At 49.0% G+C, this 15,172-nt stretch overlaps 2 pseudogenes; both read right to left on the bottom strand.

Annotated features, from left to right (window-relative positions):
- Window positions 1–2,980: 2,980 nt before the first annotated feature.
- LOC112888604 lies at window positions 2,981–5,101 on the bottom strand (annotated as a pseudogene).
- A 1,299-nt stretch (window positions 5,102–6,400) lies between these two features.
- LOC112889121 lies at window positions 6,401–14,036 on the bottom strand (annotated as a pseudogene).
- Window positions 14,037–15,172: the final 1,136 nt, after the last annotated feature.

Raw genomic sequence — 15,172 nt, 5'->3', positions numbered from 1 at the left:
GCCAATCTATCTCATCTGGATGACCACAACCACCTTTTTCTTCGGCTAGGTCCATAACATAGTCATATCTTCATCTGCTAGCCTTGTGAACACTTTTTCATACACAATTGCATATTTAAGCATAAGGTATGTAGAGTTCCATCTAGTTGGGACATCGGACGTAAGATATGGATTCTTGGTCAGCTTGTCTTCCTCCACAATTTCCTTAAATTTCACCATTCTTGAACCACCATTTCGAATATACTTAACAGCTGCCCTAACACGCTTCACTGACAAATCCACTTCTTTTAAGCCATCATGCAGAATAAGATTAACAATGTGAGCTGCACACCTCATATGCAAGTACTTGCCACTAGCTAGATTGGTTTTACTAAGATGCCTCCTCAAATAACTAATACCAGCATCATTGGCACTTGCATTATCAACTGTTATTTTCATCACACTGTCGAAACCCCATTCAGTCATACATCTCAACACATTTTTCCCAATATCTTCACCTTTATGCCCCTTGACCAAGAAGAAACCAATAACTTTCTTACGCAACTTCCAATTCTCATCAATAAAGCTAGCAGTAACAGTCATGTAGCTATCTAGTTGCTTAGAAGTCCAATCATCTGTTGTCAAGCAAACCCGTTGACAGGAGTCTTTGAAGAATTTCTTTAGCTTACTTTTCTCTTGGAAGAAACAACAACTACATCTCTAGTACATGTTCTTCTAGATGGCACTTGAAAACAAGGGCATGCTTTGGACATAAACTTTCTAAATCCAGGTTTCTCACCAAAGTAAAATGGCAACTCATCTTCTATTATCATCTCACCAAAAGCATCTCTTAGTGTGTCTTGATCAAACCTCCACGTGCTAGTACCTTCATTTTGAGTTGCTTGTAAAAAACCTTGTGTTGCATCTTTGTTAAATTTACTTGGATTACGTTTACAAGCAACAAGATGTCTCTTCAATGAAGATGTGCCATGACGGCCAGCCTCTGCCTTCATGTTTCGATGGCAGTATTTACACTTAGCATGTCTAACAATATCTTTATCATCTTTGACCTTGATAAAATGTTGCCATACATCTGACCTCTCTGCCATTTCCTTCCTACCCCTTCTTTACTAGGATCAGGTACCTCTTGTGTCTGTGTTGTTGATGGTGATGCAACTACAATCTGATTATGTGACTGTGATGTATCACCAACCGCTACTGATTCAACATCCATATCTATGCTAACCTCAGTTTCTGGCATCTACATTAGAATGAATCACACGAACTAGTGTTATCTAGTTATAACTACTTCACACTACATGTAAGTATGTAACTACTTCACACGAGCAGGACTGCAGGAGGGTCGAACCTTCAGAGTTGGAGCCGGACCGGAGGGAGCAGAGCCGGACGGCAGGAGGAAGCGCGGTACGACAGAGCCGGACGGAGGAGGAGCTGCGCCGCCACCGGACCGAAGGGAGTTGGACGCCGGGGTGGTCTCACTGCGTCGACTGGATCCTGTAATCCAGACATCCAGTGATGAGAGAGAAAGAGAAATTCTGCAAGGTGGTGGTCTAAAGTTGACGAAACCGTTAAAACTGAGAAAAGCAAGCAGAGGAAAAATGAAAGTTCGCGGAACCGTTGCTGCCTTCCCAAATTCACAAGTCCCAAGGTGGTTTTACTTGGCTGCTACTCCATCGAATACATCTCGAAAAGTTCTGAGCCCCATCCCCAAACACAGCAGTGGTAATTCATAGGAGAGCTACTCTGTGATCAATTCAAAGCAATCCAACTAACAACCAGGCAAAATCAAAGCGGACAATCGAATCGAAGCGGCAAGCGAGCGCGTCGCCAGCATCATCTACTCATGCAGTACGCCGGCAGAGGCAGATCAGAACAGCGGAGCAGGGAGGAGGCGGGAGGGACTTATAGGTGAACTGGAGCTCGCGCGGGTGGATCTCGACGAGGTCCTGGCCCATCGCCGCCACAGGTTCCTCAAACACGCCGGCTACACCACCACCACCGAAGCGCGCGCCGCTGCCCACTAGTACGGGAGGACGGGGAGGGAAGGGGAGGCCACTTCATCGTGGGCTTGTTGCTCTCTCCCCTCACGTCCGCAGCGGTTTTGACGAGGGGACTGGGGGAGGACCGGAGGAGGAGCCGGACGCCGCCCAAGGAAGCCGCGCCGCCACCGGACGGATGAGTGCGTAGGGGACGCCGGAGGAACCCGCGCCGCCGCTACCGGATGCCGCGCCACCGTTTCCGGACCCTCGCCGCTGCCGGACCCGTGCCGCCCAAGGAGCCGGACGCCGGAGGATCCCGCGCCGCCGGTAGGGGCTAGGTAGGTGGCGACGGGCGGAGGGACGAAGGACGGACGGGCTCTGGCTGGCTCGCTGGATTAGTCTAGCGACTTAGATGGGCTAGTGGGCTGAGGTCAAAAGTGGGCTCGCTGGATTCCTGCTTCTGAAATATTTCGGGCTATTCGGGTAATTCGGGTACCGCGGCCTACTACCCGAACAAGCCCGAAATTAATTCGGGTTTCACACCCGCGGGAGCCCATTGGGTATCGGGCTTCGGGCTAAATGGGTTCAGGCTCGGGTTTTTCGGGTTTCGGGCTTCGGGCTCGGGTTTTATGCCCAGGCTAACTTCCATCCACGCTCCAGCTCAAGCTTGTGGAGTGCAGGATCTAAACAAGGACAACAAAAGCAATCAAATATATGAGCTTGCATGGAATCAAGGGTGGTGCAGTTGTATTTTCCCTCAGCAAGATGGCCTACGTAAAAACAAGGAAACAATACACAATTTGAAAAAACAACACACAACAAAGAAGATCAGAACTCATTAATTTGGACAGCAAGATCAAAACTTACCGTCATATAGCTCACCAAGTGCATCATACAATGGAAAGTTGGCCTTGTTATTTCGAAACTTTCTGATCTTTGGGAATGTCTGCACATGCATAGAATAATCACAGATTATGGTAAGGCATCAAACAAATCACAAATCACATGCAAAGGAAGATATTGATCATAAAACAACTTATTATTTGCAAGTTCTCCCACATAGCTGAAGATCCCTCGACCATACATCTCTTATCATTCCAAGACGACCCACTTTGTTGTCTGGCCGCTTTCAGCATCTTGTAATCTCTCTTTAGTTGACCTTTCTTCTCTTGAACTTGTCTTTTGGTGAATGATACCAATTTGTTCAGTGTGGAATTCCTTCACCATTCTATTCCAACCTTCTGAGTTCCAGCCATTATCTCCTCTGCAACCACTGTATTTATACTCATGAAGGATTTCAACGAGTGACTTCTCCAACTGCGCGTTCCAAACTGCTCTTTGTTTGCCTTAAAAAACAATGTTCAGTCATTCAGATACATAATAAATGTACATTGTGATGAGTATTGAGAAATTATGAATAAACAATAAATACCTGTTGTGTTCTTAGCAAGTCTGCTCTGAGGAGAGATTTTCTTCATGCTACTACTTGTCGTAGCTAGCATCCTACCAAACTTAGGCGATCCCCTTGAAATCATACTGACTTTTGGTGAACCTTTTCCAACCATAACTATCATATTATACATAACTTTATTCAATTATTACATGATAACTCATGATTAATATTTGACTGATATAATCTTAATCAATTATTACAACTCACAGGGAAAAAAAGAAAAAAACTAATGTCGACTAATCTCCATGTCCATGTTGCTGATATTGGACCCACATCTCTTGAGCAATTGAGTCTCTCAATGCGCTGCCTTGTGCACTGCTAGCTACATTGCCCTGATCACCACTTGGCAAATCAACAAAGTCTGCAGGGTTGATATTTTCTGGCTGATCATCCAGCCACTCCTCATCTCTTTCCATTTCTCTGATTAGATTGTGAAATATAGCAGCTGCAATGGGTAACTTTACTTGATTCTTCAACTTGTGGAAGGTTGCGACTTTAAGAATAGGAAAGCGCTTCTTAAAGCACTCCTAAAGTCCTTTCCACATGGTTCCTTAGTAGCACGTGGCGATGATTGAACAACTCTTTTGAATTTTGTGGTCTTCTATGTTCAGGCCCAAACTCTTTCAAGTGGTATCTGACTCCCCGATACGGTGCTAGAAAAGAAGAGGTGTTTGCGTACCCGCCATCGACAAGATAAAACTTGCCTGGAGGCACCTCGAATCCTTTGCTCATAGCAAACCCCAACACTCTAGAATCCGTAGCAGATCCCTCCCATCCACTAGAAACAAACGTGATTTTAAGGTCAAAATCACAAGCAATCATAACATTGATGCTCAATGTTGTCTTCCTATTTCTAAAAGGGGAAGCTTTTTCAGAGGCAATTGAAATACGAATGTGGGTGCCATCAATGGCACCGAGGCAGTTCCTGAAGAATGGATAATATCTTGGATTTGTGGCAATTTTTGGATAGACTTGATTAGGGTTGGGAGGTTTGAGGAATTCGCGAGCAAGACCAGGGAGAACATTCTTGAAGAAGTGGTTTATGTGGCGGTGAAATGTATCATTACTGTGGTGAAATTTGATCTGGAGATCCTGACAGGAAGAGTTGTGGCTGAGCATGTAAAGAAAGAATCCAAGTTTCTCCTCGATCTTGATTCTCGTATCAAGGACAAGTTCGTTCCTGCGAAGGTAATCAGCCAAATAACTAAAGATCCAAGGTGCCATCCTAAAAGCTACCAAACAGTTCTTCACGTGTCCTTGGAGCAACCGACGGTCCTCCTCCTCACCCGATTCCTCAAAGCTATGACGTTGTTTCTTTTCCCCTCCTCGGTTAGACTCCAAAAGAGAAAGGGTAGGGAGAATAAACAACATCATGTCGTCGTCATCTTCCTCCCTCCTCTTTCTAATACGGTCTCTCAAAGTCATATTCATTGGATTACTATATAAAAAACAACAGAGCAGTCATATATTTATTAAGCTACCAAGCAGTCATATATTTATTGAAGAACGGGGCAATCATATATTTATAAAGAACATGACACTCATACAAGAGAACAGGGCAGTCATATAGAACAGGGTAGTCATATAGAACTACTGGAGTACCTTTCGGAGTCAAAATCAGGTCCCAGGAAGGAGGTGGCTCGTCTTCACCAATTCTAGGAACTGCTGGTACAATCTAAATAAAAGCACAAAGTAACTAGAAATTAAGAAATGAGATGGTACCATCAATGAACTGTACAAGGGAATGGCATCAAGGTCCTTTGAATTTGGAGCAAAATTATGAGATAGGAAGTTTTTTTCTTTCTTTGAGGGATGACTTATGAACGTTTAAAATTGACTTAAGCAGATAGTGAGTGACTTATACTTCACCTAACAGTGCACATAACAAGAATGCTATTAGTTTGTAAGCATAATCCTAACTGATGCAGTGAATATTGGAAGAATCCCAATCGATATATTGATTATTGGCAGAATGCTAATCGATAAATTGGCTACTGGGTGCTAGCAGAATCCTACAGTGACTATTGACAGAATCCTGAACCACATCAACTAAAATGCGGTACCTTTCACTTTCAGAGTAAAATTCCACATTAGTTCCTGTTTGAAGTTATTAAACGTATCTACTATGTGCTCGTTCTAATTGGGAGCGGCGCGTAGATGTAATCCAACCCAAGTACTTTACCCCAGCGCTAGCTTTTCTCCTTCATACCCCAGCGTTGAGCGGCTCCCCTCCCCTGCGACATGGCGTTCCATTGGGCAAACTTCCAATGCCAGGGCAAGGGGCACCACACCCATCAAAGCTAGCCACATGCCACCGGCCTGCCGAGGACAGCAATGCGACTCTATGGCCTGTGGGACAGCGATCGCCACCAAACAAGAAAAGCGAGGACGGGAGAGGAGGGCACGCTTACTGGCGAGAAGGGGGCGGAGAGCGTGGGCGTGGAACGGGATGCGGTCGTCGTTGCCGTGTCTCGCCGCCGCGTTGTGCCGTCGCCTCGCGCTCCCTCGCCCTCGTGCGCAGCCACGCGCGTTGTCACCCTCTCCGTGTCGATCCGGAGGGCAAGATGTGGGGATTGAATCTGGGGCCGAGGGGGGGGGGGGGGGGGGGGGAAGCAGGCCGAACCGGGTCCGTTTCCAATCCGGGCCGCCCAAAACGAACGACGCTTCCGGCCCAGATCTGGTTGCAAACCGGGCCACTTCGTTCCGGCCGGAACAGAGGCTGTTCCGGGCCGAAATGAACGAGGCCTTAGTATTTTTGTCGATGGCTAGCTTCCTTCTTCGTCCTCCTCTGTAATGCGAGGTTGGGAACTCCTCCCCTGCCGTGGCACCGAGAGGGATACGACTCGTTGCACGGCACGAGATCAGCACCAACAAAAATCTGTAGCAAATCGCTCAAAATCTGCGTGCTGCAGCACGGACTTGATGAGATGCGATGAACAAGTTCTTCTGCCCTATAGTGGCCAATAAATTTAACAGCAAATCGATCATCACATAACAATGGCTTCAAGTCGACGACATCGATTTGGAGGTCGGAGCGTTCATCGCACACCTTATTCAGTTATTCCACATTTTGGGGAAGGACAACTAAAAGAGCTCTTTTACACCATATATGGTCGTATTGTGCACTGTAAAAGTCCTCAGCTAAAATTGCAGCCTTTCTCATCCTACACTACTCATCCAGGATCCTCAGGGAGTCAGGGTCGTCTAGGCCTCAGTGCTTGGAGTTGACAAGAGCCATGTGCCCGATCAAGTCCAGGACCCGGTTGCTGGAGCAAAGAAACAACATCCTCAGGCCGAATGCAAACGGGTAGAACACAATGTTAAAATGCTGGAAGCAGATTTCGCGGATACTCGCCTGTAGCCCCACTCGTTGTCGTACCAAGACACGAGCTTCATGAACGAAAAGCTTAGACCAATATCAGCCTTGGCGTCAAATATGCTCGACCTGGGGTGTTGTCAGGCATTTAGCAATTCCGATTTCCTTGCACCTCAAGGTGGCATATGTGAAATCGATCTGGAAACTCACCTAGCGTCACCGACGAAATCATTTGAAACAATATCCTCATCCGTGTAGCCTAGAATGCCTTTCAGAGCACCCTCTGATGCTTCCCTGAAAACAATGACCACAGAATGGGTGAGCATAACATTGGACTGGCAAGTTTTCACCAGAAGTCGGGGTTCAAGATTGGCTGGTGGCGTCTTTTGAGCATTCAGTTCTAGGAACTAATTATACGGCACCTTGTCCCAAAAATTCTAACAGCTTCAAAGCAACTAAGGAACACTTGCTCCTGTTTTCATTTCTCCAAGCTACAAAACCTATATACAATGGAGTGCATGAGTATGGATCCAGCCAAAATTGGTTACAAAGAATGTAGCAAAGGCATATGCCCAAAGGATGAGCGTAATCGGCAATTAAGTATCACAAGGTGCAAGAACAAAAAAAGTTTTGATTGCATACTTGATAGCTGCTTTCACATCTTCATAGGAAGCACTTTTTTCAATACGGCAAGTCAACAACAGATACATTCGGTGTTGGCACTCGGAAGGCCATACCAGTGAGCTTTCCATTTAATGCAGGAAGGACCTTCCCAACAGAGTTTTGCCATGAGTTTTCCATTTAATGCAGGAAGGACCTTCCCAACAGGTGTTGCAGATAGAACATAAGAAACCCGTACACAACAAAGTTTTGCCCTTTTCCTTTGCGAAAAGATAACCTTTGCTGCACCAGTAGAGCTGGGGAGTATGTTTTGACCAACACCACGTCCTCCCCTCCAATCTTTCATCGAAGGACCATCAACAGTCTTTAACGAACCATCTCTCTATGACAAATCCGGAAGAGCAGAAAGGAACCTGTTGTAGCATGAACGGTTGTCATGAGTCCTTCAACAATGCCAAATTCTTCATGGACAACCTGCAGAACATGATATGAATATGATCATGTCAAGTGATGAGAAGTGATAATGCATTGACAACAGTGGAAGGTATTCAGCATCCAAGATAATGAGACACTAAAACACCAGCTTACAGGAATATCTGTGTTCCTGATCATATTCCATGTATATCCAGGAAATAAAGGAGAGAGAGATGATTTAAGGAAATAGGAAAACAACCTTGGCAAGGGGAGCAAGGCAGTTTGTAGTACAACTTGCATTAGAGACAACATTCATGCTGGGGTTGTAATTCTTCTCATTTACTCCAACCACAAACATAGGAGCATCTGCTGACAGAGCAGATATCACCACCTTCTTTGCACCACACTATAAATAAAGCAGTGGAAATTTCAGTATTCTGAGCATGAAAATGGCATTTTCCTTATTCTATTATGTAATAGAATCTGATGGCAAGTGTTTTATAGGTGATGCAAAAACAAAAAAAAAAATCCAACCATTGTACGTTGCTAGGAATATCTTGAAATCCAAATGGTAAGAAAACCCCAAAGTAAAACATACTGTCAGTATAGAATATATATTCCAATTGTATTAAAAAATATATACTGAAATATACTATGAATGGATACTCAGTTGTGCAGGCACTTGGGGTTGTTGCATCGAATGGTTTCAGAAGACAGCAAGCAAACCTTCAGATGTGCTGATGCTTTTTCAGTTGTTGTAAAAACTCCAGATGATTCAACAACATATTCAGCTCCGTAGCTACCCCAAGGAATATCAGAGGGATCTCTGAAATAAATAGGTTCAAGTCCACAAAACCAAATCATCAGGGGAGAAAGATATTACCTACAAATTTGACATGAATACAAGAGAAGTGTATCCCATATTCTACAGAAACCTTGGGTTACAAATTTATAACCTATTTGTATGGCCGTCTTATCCAGTGGACATCAAGACTTGCATAATTTTGTGGTTATAATATGTCAATATATGTGCGCGGCATGCTTGGGCAACACTATCATACTAAAATTGCTAACAGGTACAAAGTAGATCATATCCTTTGAAAATAAGAAGTTTAGTACACTAAAAATACAAGGGATTATACTGGCTAATGTCCAGATATTCATTATGCAAAGATAGTCAGCACGTGAGACTTGCTGGGAATTGGCCATTGTCAAAACTGAATATCAGGGGACACTGAAAATATTTTTTTTGGTACCTGTGCAAACTTACTATCCAATCTATAAAAGAGCAGACACATTCATGAATCAATCTCTATTCAATTAAACCTGGAACCTTCCTGTTCTTACCTTTTGCTAGTAACTGTGATCTGCTTCCCATTAGGGGGTGTTTGGAACCACTTGGGATAACAGTTATCCAGCTAAAATTTTGTTAGCTAGAATTAGCCAGCTAACTATTAGCTGGCTAACTGTTAGCCTGGGGGTGTTTGGAACCTCCAGCTAATAGTCTGAGTACTAGTACTCTTTTACCATACTACCCCTATGATATCATATTGCATATTGTATTATTAAAGTGTATTCTTTGTCCAAAAATACACCAAATAATTAAAATAAATTATAAAAAATAGCAACACACAAATGTCTCAAAGTATGGTACAAAAATTATTTCAAATAATAAAAATAAATAGGTTTACAATGCTCATCCTCGCATGTTGAACAATGCATTAGCAATGCTATCACGAAAATCATTCATGTCTTGTTCCTCGTCACCATTTTGTTGAGACGATGAAACCGACGCCAAGGGCATATAATTCTCGTCATTGTCACATCTTTCAAAGTCCGCATCCGCTATGGTACTTTCTCTTATGAAGTTATGTAGCGCCATGCAAGCAATTATTATTTTAGTGTCACATCCGGTTTTTAAAGACAAAACCGAATGCATAACTATATGTATGTCAGGATCAAGTTCCATACATATAGTGACTTCATCAGTGAATAATCAGCAACAGTATCACGATAAGAGAATTTAAAAGACTATAATGATTATCAGATTTATACAGCTTATCCTGAAAACGTAAACTCCAAACTTAACAGGCACTTGACCGGGGGTTGCGCAGGCCTAGAACTCAGCATCATCTTCAAAAGACATCACATCACTTTTTCCTCTGAGCAGCAATTATAACAAGCATGAGTACACTTATAGTTGGTACTCAGCAAGTGTTGGGAAATATATGACATGAAGGCCAAAATCAAGGAAATGCTGACTGGCTTACTGCGATAAGCAATTTTAGTTGGTCAAATTTTATTAGCACCTGATTACTATGGTATAAGTTCATACCAAAACCCACATTAAAAGAGATAGAGGAGATACAGCATAAGCATAACCACAACCATAAACATGGTCCACGATAACCATAGCCATGGTCCACGATTTAATTCATCTTCAAGTTCAATTATCATGTGAGGATCCAAGCCGCTCGTAACCGTGAGCACAGCTGATATATCAGTTTTCACTCTGCAGAGGTTGTACACTTTACCCACAATTCGTGTCTCCCGATTTGCCCGAGGTAGCTAGCCTCTTAAACACTTCCGAGGTGAGTGGCAAGGGATTCACTACAAGGCCTTTACAAAGATTCCCTAACTTATGACAGTCTGCTGAGGTTTCAAGTCAAAGCGGTCATAACTCTCCCTAATGAGGTAGACGCCTTACCCAGGACCATATCATACCCTCAAGAGGACCGAGCTATACCCCGACGATGCAACCCCTCTTGCCCTTTCGGTAAGATCATCATAAGCTAGTGTTTCTAATTAGCCATATAGTATTATGGTTGCACTGTTTTTCTGGGTGGTTCTCTGTCGGTACATACAGATAGGGGAACCTCCTGCTAGGGTGTCCAGGCCCTGGTACTTCTCATAATCCACGCTCCCCCTCGCCTCTGGGCCACGTGGCACACGGCCTCCGGGCCTGACAGCTGGGACCACGGTCTCCGGACCCTCCCCGAGCTCCGTGAGGTCCGGGGCCTTTGCACACCCACGTGAGCGGGAGAGCTCTCGGGTAACCCCTGCGGACCCGGCCTCCCCTGGGTGGTCCGAGGCCGCCACGTGTGATGGCCAGACCATCACAGGTCAGCCCGCTCCGGCCGGCCACGGGGGCCCCGGACCCCACTTTCCCCCGGGAAGGGGTCCGGTGCTGCCATGTGCTGCCTGGCGGGAGGAGCGGGGCTGACCCCGCCGCGTGCCTGCGGCCGGAGGCCCCTTACGAGTCGCCTCTCCACCTACCAGCATTCAATGCGGTAGGTGAGTTGGGCGCGCCAAGGTCAAAAGGTGCGGCCTGCCACTGACACACGGGGCAGGTAAGCTGACACCACGGTAAGCCCACCTGATCTGAAGGCGGCGCGTCGAATCACCGCGCACAGTGCGCGGACTGTGTGCAGTCCCGTCACGGTGCTGCGCGCGTGATGATGGTCTGTAATAGGCGTGCTAAGGCTTGCGCTGTAACAGTGCGCATGGCACGAGTCAGCGCTGGCTCGCCCCCTGACTGGAGGTTCCATCCCAACAGTGACAGCACGGCTTCACTGTTGGGCAACGCTGACACCGAACACTGTACAAGACAAGGCTGTACACGGCCGTATCCCGACTGTGGATACGCACATCAACTTCCCGATCGAGAGGACTACGGAGAGGAGCTCGAGGAGATGACCTCCATATCTCTCGTAGAACAAGCTCCTGGTGGCCGGACCCACATGTCGGGGTCCCGCTCAGTGTAAGCACTCCTCTTGGACTATAAAGGGGGAGTGCACCCGTTAGAAAGGAAAAAACGAAAACAAGCTGTAGGCTAGGCTTCATCCAGGCTTCTTCAAGCAATACTACACCAAAGTGGACGTAGGGTATTACGCTCCGGCGGCCCGAACCACTCTAAATCATCGTGTCCTTCCTGCGTTCATCTGTCCACCGATTGAGCGCTCCTAAGTCTCCTCCAAACCCATCCTTAACTAGGATTAGGCGGGTGCTTTCCGCCACCCGGCTGGAGAATTCCTCCGACATTTGGCGCGCCAGGTAGGGGCTTAGGTTTGGTTCGCGCTCGGTCGACCTTCACGACCTCGATGGCGCAGGAAAATGGTCACCATGACCTCCTGATCGGTGAAGATGTGGCGTCCACGGCGCCACACGCCTCGCGCCATCCCGCCTCCAGGGTGGCCCCGCGTGCTGCTCCACCATGTGCAGCGGAGCGGGCCTCTGTGGCCCAATCGATGCTCCTACCGAGCGGGCCCCTCATGGCAGCCAGGGAGTTGCTCCGCAACCCCCCTGGCGAGGCGGCGTCGCCAGACGCGCACAGACAGTGGCGTGACGACGTCGACCGTCTCCTCAACCTGGCACAGGCTTCCCCAGACTCAGCAGGGGGATCTGTGTCCAGGCAGCGCCGTCGCCAGGGCGGCGCATCCGGTTCTGTGCACTCACCATCAGTGAGGAGCGCACGGACCAAGGATCTCCGGGCGGAGCTCAACCGCAGGCATGCGGGAGAGGATGCCAGGATCTCCATCGAGCGAGCACGTAACCGACGGCTCAACATTGAGGGTCGGAACCTTGCCCCTGAGCTCGATGCGGCTACGGCCAGGCCGCAAGGACTCACCCAGGCGCCGGTGTCGGGCGTGGGCTGCGCAGCACTCGCAGACCACCTTCGCGCGGTCGCCTGGCCGTCCAAGTTTCGGCCTCACCTGCCGGAAAAATATGACGGGTCCTCCAACCCGTCAGAGTTCCTGCAGGTCTACATCACCGCCATCACGGCGGCTGGAGGTAACGAAGCCGTTATGGCAAGTTATTTTCATGTAGCCTTGACCGGGCCAGCCCGAACCTGGCTCATGAACCTTACCCCGGGATCCATCCAGTCCTGGGGTGAGCTCTGCGCACAGTTCACGGCGAACTTCGCCAGCGCGTACCAGCAGCATGGCGTGGAGGCCCACCTCCACGCCGTGAGGCAACAACCCGGGGAAACCCTCCGGGCCTTCATTTCCCGTTTCACTAAGGTACGTGGAACTATCCCACGTATCTCCGATGCATCTATTATCACGGCTTTCCGACAGGGGGTCCGAGACGAGAAGATGCTAGAGAAGCTGGCGACCCACCAAGTGGAAGCAGTCACCACCCTGTTCGCTCTGGCGGACAAGTGCGCCCGGGCTGCGGAGGGCCGTGCCTGGCACTCTGCAACCCAAGCAGGACCTGCTCAGACGAGTGGGCCCAGTGTCGCTGCACCGGGCAGCGGCAAGAAGAAGAACAAGAAGAGCCGTGGCTTCGACAAGTCACGGATTGGGGGTCCGGCCGTTGCGGCTGCAACGACCGGGGGCCAGAACTCCCACGGCAAGCGCCCACGACAGCAGCGCACCGACCCCGGATCGTGCCCTGTTCATCCTGGGGCTCGCCACAGCGCCGCTGAGTGCCGCGAGATCCAGAAGCTCGCGGAACGTCTCAGCAAGAGGCGTGACCAGGCCTCCAAGGAAGGCCCCTCCCCTCCGCGGTGGTCCGGCAAGGAAAAAGCCTCTGATGCCGACGCAGCTGCGACTGAGAGGGAGTTGGGGTATCAAACCCCCAATAAAGACCTCAAGGGGCTGTTCCAGCAGTCCGATTCCGAGTCCGGCGGGGACGAGCGCCGCAAGAAGCTGTACGTTATGTACGGTGGCAGTTCGGAGCTCGTCTCCCGACGGGACGTCAAGGCCCTTCGCCGGGAGGTCCTCTCGGTGAAGCCAGGGGTGCCGAGGGCGGCGCCCCACCAGCGGTGGAAGGGCACCACCATCTCCTTTGGGCCATCCGACTGCCCAGAGAACATGGCGGGTGCAGGAGTGCTGCCGCTCATCACAGCACCCACCATCGCCAATGTTCGCCTTCACCATGTGCTGATTGACGGAGGCGCCGGCCTCAGCGTCATCAGCTATGCGGCGTTCAAGCACCTACAGATCCCGGAGTCCAAGTTGGCTCCATCACGCCCATTCTCAGGAGTGGGCCCGCATCCCGTGTACCCGGTAGGGACCATCACCTTACCGGTTACATTCGGGACGGAGGACAATTTCCGTACCGAGAACGTGCAGTTCGAGGTCGCGGAAGTTAACCTCCCATTCAACGCCGTCATCGGCAGACCGGCCCTGTACCGGTTCATGGCCGTTGCCCACTACGGGTACCTGGTCCTGAAGATGCCCTCCCGGCGGGCGTCCTCACCATCCAGAGCGATCGGGCCGCCGCTGTTGTAGCGGTCGAAAAGCTCCATGCGCTGGCTACGGGACTTGCCCCTGCAGCTGGCGCCCAGGGGACCGACCCCTCGACCTCACGAGCTAAGGCCCTGGCCAAGGCACCGAAGGTCCGTCCGACCGACACGGACGATGTCCCCGTGAAGACCGTCCAGGTCGGAGCGGAGACCTCCCAGACCACCCGCATCGGTGGCAACCTGGGAGAGAAATAGGAAAGCGCGCTCATCGCCTTCCTCCGGGCAAATGTTGACGTGTTCGCTTGGGAACCGTCACAGATGCCCGGGATCCCTAGGGAGGTGATTGAGCATCATCTGAAGATCCACCCCGACGCCAGGCCGGTCCGGCAGAAGCCACGCAAGCAGTCCATCGAGCGGCAAAACTTCATCCGTGAAGAGGTCCGCAAGCTGCTGCGGGCTGGTTTCATCGAGGAGGTCCACCATCCTGTATGGTTGGCCAACCCGGTCGTGGTCCCAAAGGCCAACGGGAAGCTTCGGATGTGCATCGACTACACCAATCTTAACAAGGCATGTCCAAAAGACCCTTATCCACTCCCGCGTATAGATCAGATTGTAGACTCCACCTCCGGGTGCGATTTGCTGTCCTTCATAGATGCCTATTCTGGTTTTCATCAAATCAAGATGGCTAGTGATGATAGGAAGCATACAGCTTTTGTAACAGTGGATGGTCTTTATTGTTATATAGTGATGCCATATGGGTTGCTTAATGCTCTACCCACCTTTGCTCGAGCGATGAACATCACTCTAGGTGATTTGGTTAGAGATATAGTCGAGGTGTATGTTGATGACATCGTTATCAAGACTAGAGAGTCGAATTCCCTCTTAAAAAATCTAGCTCAAGTCTTCGACAAGTTACGGGCGACTTCCACCAAGCTTAACCCCGAGAAATGCGTCTTCGGTGTATCGGCGGGAAAGCTCCTTGGTTTCCTGGTCTCCCACCGGGGAATCGAAGCCAACCCGGACAAGGTCCGGGCGATCGAGGCAATGAGACCCCCTGCATGCCTCAAGGATGTACAGAGGTTGACGGGGTCCCTTGCCGCCCTCAGCCGCTTCATTTCGAGGCTGGCGCAGAGGGCTCTTCCCTTCTTCAAGTTGATGAGGGGGTCCGGTCCATTTGTATGGACCAAAGAGGCAGAACG

Source organism: Panicum hallii, chromosome 4 (genome assembly GCF_002211085.1).
Source record: "Panicum hallii strain FIL2 chromosome 4, PHallii_v3.1, whole genome shotgun sequence".
Lineage (NCBI taxonomy): Eukaryota > Viridiplantae > Streptophyta > Magnoliopsida > Poales > Poaceae > Panicum > Panicum hallii.
This window is presented reverse-complemented; position numbering and strand designations above follow the sequence as displayed.